The 5,597-nt window shown below is 43.3% G+C and overlaps 1 non-coding gene across 1 annotated transcript; it reads right to left on the bottom strand.

Moving 5' to 3' along the window:
• Positions 1-774: 774 nt before the first annotated feature.
• On the bottom strand, positions 775-847 carry TRNAV-UAC (transfer RNA valine (anticodon UAC)). Its single transcript has one exon. It is a non-coding gene; the product is annotated as a tRNA-Val (tRNA).
• Positions 848-5,597: the final 4,750 nt, after the last annotated feature.

Genomic DNA, 5,597 nt, shown 5'->3' on the forward strand with positions numbered 1-5,597 from the left:
TTATATAGTCCTGTCTGTGGGTTTAATGTTTTTTTTTTTTGGTCTGATCTAGGGTCTGTATTTAAGATAGGGGGTCTGAAATTGATATAGGGGGTCTGGTCTCAGGTCTGATATTATGAACAGGCCTATTTTGGACTCAGCATTCCTTTTAGTTTTTTTATCGTCGCGTTCCAAGAGCCATACCTTTTTTATATTTCTCTCGACACAGGTTTAATGGGGCAGATTTACTATTTAAAATGTGACAAAATTCTGGCATACAGGCCGTGCACCACATTTTAGACACCTGTTTAACATGTTCCACAAAGGGGCGTGGCTTAGATGGAAAGGGCATGGTCTATCAAAAGGGGTGTGGTCCAAAATGCGACACCGTGTGGCAAAGGGAGGGATGGATGGATGGAGAAAAGCAGTTATTGTTTCCGTGAAAAAAAACATAAATTCTACGGAACGGAAACAAACTGAAACTAAAATCAATGTTAATGCAAATGAAAGCGATAGCTTCTGTTCAGCTTTCCGTTCTTGTGTTCCTTTGACAGAAAGGTTGATTGGAACAGATGAACGGAACTTTAACGCTGATGTGAACAGGTCCTTACTAAAAAAAATGTTCTTTTATCATTTATCAAAAATTGTTATATAGTTAGTGTCATAAACAAAATGTAGTAAGAACTCCACTATTTTATTTATGCACACGAGAAAATGGAAAAGGAACTTAGAGGAAATATGGCAAGAATAAATCGTAAATATTTATAAAATTAAAAACATAATTAAAAAAAATACTGGTTCCACTGGGGCTCGAACCCAGGACCTTCTGCGTGTAAAGCAGACGTGATAACCACTACACTATGGAACCGTCGTGGAGGATCATAGACAACATGTGTATAAAAAGGCAATATGCATGATGTCTGTTATATATGTTTTTTAACGACTTTGTTGTTACTATACAGTAATATGATACATGATCCTACATATATATATATATATATATACTGCGTCTGCAATAGTCTGAATGCAATCACCATATGCTGGGAGAATCTCAAATGTAAACGAATACATCTCACTGCAGTTAACAAAATGTCATAATTCTTTTATATTTCCCACTCTGATGTGTTCAATCTAAAGCCCGTCTATGTATTTGTTTGTTAATACATTATTTACGTTTAATTAACACTTTCACATATTTGGCTGAGCAGCGTGAAAGAACATCATGTATTCCAACACTAGATGGCGCTCACATACAAAGAGAGCGCTTCAGGGATGGAAAACAGACGATAGAGACGGCAAGTGGTTCTAGAAGGGCCCTCCGATGTGATGCGGATGTGTTTACTGTGCTGGTGATACGGGCGCATTATTTCTACGTAGTTTTTATATGCGTGCTGTAAAAGGGAAAACAGGACTGGACATGGTTTCTTTACATGACGACTTCCGTGCAAAGATATTTCGCTAAATGTGGGGAACTGGTTTTGCATTGACCTGAGTGGCAGACCAAATACTATTTTAAAGGAATGCTCAATTTATAACTTATTATTTTTATTGTGAAGAAGTATTCGGCACACAAACAAATGTGGTTTATAAATTTTTCAGTTTTATTATATTGAATTCGATGCCATGGGCAAAGTGCGTGCAACGTTTCGGTCCACAGACCTTCGTCAGGCACTAGATCCCACTTGGCGTTTGTCTATCCTGTCATTGAGCGCTGTCGTCAGTATGGTGGCCATACTACGACAGCGCTCAACGACAGGATTGGGTTGGGACCCTATTCGTGCACCTCCTTTGGTCTAGTGCGCTCTGAACCAATACTGACTTCTTATTATTTTTATTATTATTATTAATAATAATATATATCATTACTGGCATATCTATGGCCTTTAAGAGTTGGTCTACTTTAGTCCGGGTTGTATGGATGGTAACCTTAATTGGCGTGTAGCATAGAGTCCTGTTACCACTGCATTATATGGTAATAACTGCATGGTCGCCCGCCATCCTCCAGTGTGTATAAAGCCATAGTCACGTGTTGCATTTTTGTTGCAGATTTTCGGCTCCAAAAATCTGCGACATAGTACAGTAAAGCCCCTATTACACCGGCCGACATCGTTAATCGGCGCTTGTTTGCTCCTATCACACGGGTGGATGGGTACGAGCGCTCTTTACTCTGATCGCTCGTCCCTATACATTATGTCGGCAGCGCGTCTCCCTATTTACACTGGAAGATGTGCTGCCAACCATGATAATATTTAACTTTTTTAAAACGATACGACCAGCAGATGATTGCGCGTTTGCTCATTCATCTGATCGCTGCCCTGTTTACACAGGGGAATTATTGGCAATGAGCGTTATATGAACGCTCGTCTGCCCGATAATCGCCCAGTGTAAAACCCCCTTTAAATACAAGTGAATGGGATTTTCAAATCTGCCTCATTCCCACACGGAGGATACGCTGTAGATTTTCTGAAACAGAAAATCTGCAGCAGAATTTAAAAAAAACACAGATAAATCTGTCACAGAAATCCACAGCAAATTAGGGTTGTCACGATACCAGGATTTGGACTTCGATATCGATACTTCGTGTAGTATTGCGATACTCGATACCAAAACGATACTTTTTCCAATAATAATAATAATTAAAAAAAAAAGTTCTTCCGTTTTCAGATGTGAGGCACGAGTTATTATGAATTTTGAACCTCCACGTGCCTCACATAATGGACAACATTGGGTTAATGTGTGAGGTACATGATGGGGTTAATTAATATTAATGTGCGGCACATGGAGGTTCAAAATTCATAATAACTCGTGCCTCACATTAATAAGTGAAAGAAAGCGGTTTTGTATTTTATAACAGCGTAAACATGAATGACGCTATAAATGTGTTATTACGGTCGTGGCGATACCGAATGTGTATATTTTATGTATCGAGACTTATTTTTATTGTTGTGTGTGCGTGCGTGTGTGTGTGTGTGTTTTAATTTAACATTACTTTATTTTTTTTACTTTTTATTTTTAAACTTTAATGTACTGGCATATATCTATATTCCAGTACATTAGCCTGTGTACGGATAGTACACAGGCAGTTGTTGGGACATACCTAACTATGTCCTAACAGGAAATCTGGTCAGACAGCCCTGGGGTCCTTCAATGGACCCTGAGCAGTCTGCCCATATATGGTATGGCCCGTGATCGCGTCACAGGAATTCCCTGTGACGCAATCCAAAGGGGCATCCCACCTTCTCCTTTTCTCCTGAATGCTGCAGTCAGCTTTGATCGCAGCATTCAGGAGAATAGCGGCGGAGATGAGCGGTTTCTCTGTTCTCCGCTGTTATAGAGCGGGGCTGCAGCTGTGTAATACAACCATTGCCCCGCTCCTGACAACAAGTGTGCGCGCGGTCAGCATAAGGTGATGCGGCCGGCGCTGCACTAATGAGCGGCAGCGCCGGCACTGAAGACAGAACATGGGGATGTTTTGCAGTGCCCCCGCCATGTTCTGTCTTCAATGCCGGCGCTCATTAGTGCAGCGCTGGCCGCATCGCATCATCCTGACGGCACGCCCTTGTCAGTACTCAGCAATAGCTGTATTACACACCCGCAGCCCCGCTCTCATACATTCATGTGTTCCTATACGCACAGCTTAGTAACGAAATACATGAAATAACGGTATCGAGCCGTTTGGGGATGCACAGTATCGAAACAGTATTGAAGTTTCAATGCATCGTGCATCCCTACAGCAAATACTGCATTTTTTGCTGCGGAAACGCTACGGTTTTTCCATATTGGTTTTACTTGATTTAGTACTAAACATTGATTATAGCAAAGTATATGTGCACCTGCGTATTTCCAGTTATTTTTACCAGGAGCGGATTGGCCACTCTGCTGTACAGTCCTGCATACATCTGTATATGTGGGTACTGATCCGTGATATAAAGAAATCCCCACATACACAGATGTATGCAGGGGCAGGCTAAGCCGGGGGGCATGTGCCACCCAGGCTGGTCTCCCAGTAAATGTTACGGACCGCCGGCATATTACGCAAGTTTTCCTGGCTGCCGCAGTATACCTTTAAGAAAAAAAAATTATCTCCTGTGTCTAGTAGACGCTGTGGCTAGGCATGTCTGGAAGAAGATCCGCCCCTGACGCTGCCCGCCAGAGAGGAGCAGGAGCCCGGAGAGCAGGAAGTCTAGCAGCAGCAGCAGCTTGGGGAGAGCGGCCGATACTTTAGCTTGTACTGCTGATGTGTGAAGCCCCTGCCCAGTGGCCTGCTCTGCATCTATAATTTACTGTACAGGTCAGCAGCACCCTGCTCCTTCACTGTGTCTGCACTGCTGACCTGTACAGCCGTGCATACTAGTAGCTTGTGTATCCTGACACTTCAGCTACTACTTTCCCCCTGCCCCCCCCCCCCCGCTAGCACTGAGTCCCGGCCCCTTAAAGAAGTGAGAGGAGACTGAAGGTGCGGGGACTATAGAAAAGCAGAGACTACAGGAAGAAGATAAGTATCTGTGTGTGTGTGTGTGTGTGTGTGTGTGTGTGTGTGTGTGTGTGTGTGTGTGTGTGTAGTGTGTGTATCTGTAGGATGTGTGCAGTGTTTGTATGTGTGTCCAATGTATATATGCATATGTGAAGTAGAGTGATATATGGGATCAGATGAGTGCTACTGTATACAAGATTTGCCACAGGTCCAGCTTCAGAAAGCCCCGGTGGAGAAAGTTGTGTACAACCATACTACAATGTAATATTACATGGTGGTATTAAAATAAATGGTCATCCATGTACTATGCAGGTCGAGGCCCCCAGAGCCGCTGAAACTTAAAGCATGTGTGCTGCTGCTCCATTCTAAGTCTATGGGAATGACGAAAACAGCTGAGCACTGAAACTGCTGTTTCCGCTATTCCCATAAACTTTGAATGGAGCAGCAGCACACATGCTCGATCGCCGCTCCATTCAATGTCCTCCTTATTGCGGTCGAGCAATGACGAGGATCTGGGAGTTTGGGACCCCCGGTCTGACAATCGGTAGGGGTCCCAGTGGTCAGACAATTATCACCTATCCTGTGGATAAGTGATAATTTTTGATTGTGGAAAAACCCCTTTAATGACTCTCTGCTCTGGTTCATAGAGGAGAGGGGGGTCACAGGCAGGTGACCCCCTCTCCAATAATATGTGTATTCCCCTATATGACTACGTTGAAATGTAGCGTAACTGCTGCAGATTGTCCGGATTTGCAGGTGGAAATAGTTACAGTAGCAGCAAAGTGGATTAGATTTTAAAAATCTCATCCACAGAATTTCTGTGCAGAAATTGGCCTGCAGTGCAGATTTTTTAAATCTACAAATTCCCAGAAAAAAATTGCGAGTAGTAAAAAAATAAAACATAAATAGTACATACTTGCCTCCTCTCGCCTTCTCATAGTGATGCATCACTCCCTCTCTGGTCTCAGTGATGCCAGCCTCCTGGTATGACCGCTGCAGCCAATCTCAGACTGAAAAGGTTTCAGGGGAGAAATCGTCATCCCAGGAGGCCCCCATCACTGGCCCCAGCTCTGGCAGGAGTGTCGTGTTGCTATGGGAGACCATGGGGAGTATGGCCTTTTTTTTAAATCCCCTTATCTGGTGC

This window comes from Rhinoderma darwinii, chromosome 2, assembly GCF_050947455.1.
Source record: "Rhinoderma darwinii isolate aRhiDar2 chromosome 2, aRhiDar2.hap1, whole genome shotgun sequence".
In the NCBI taxonomy this organism is placed as follows: domain Eukaryota; kingdom Metazoa; phylum Chordata; class Amphibia; order Anura; family Rhinodermatidae; genus Rhinoderma; species Rhinoderma darwinii.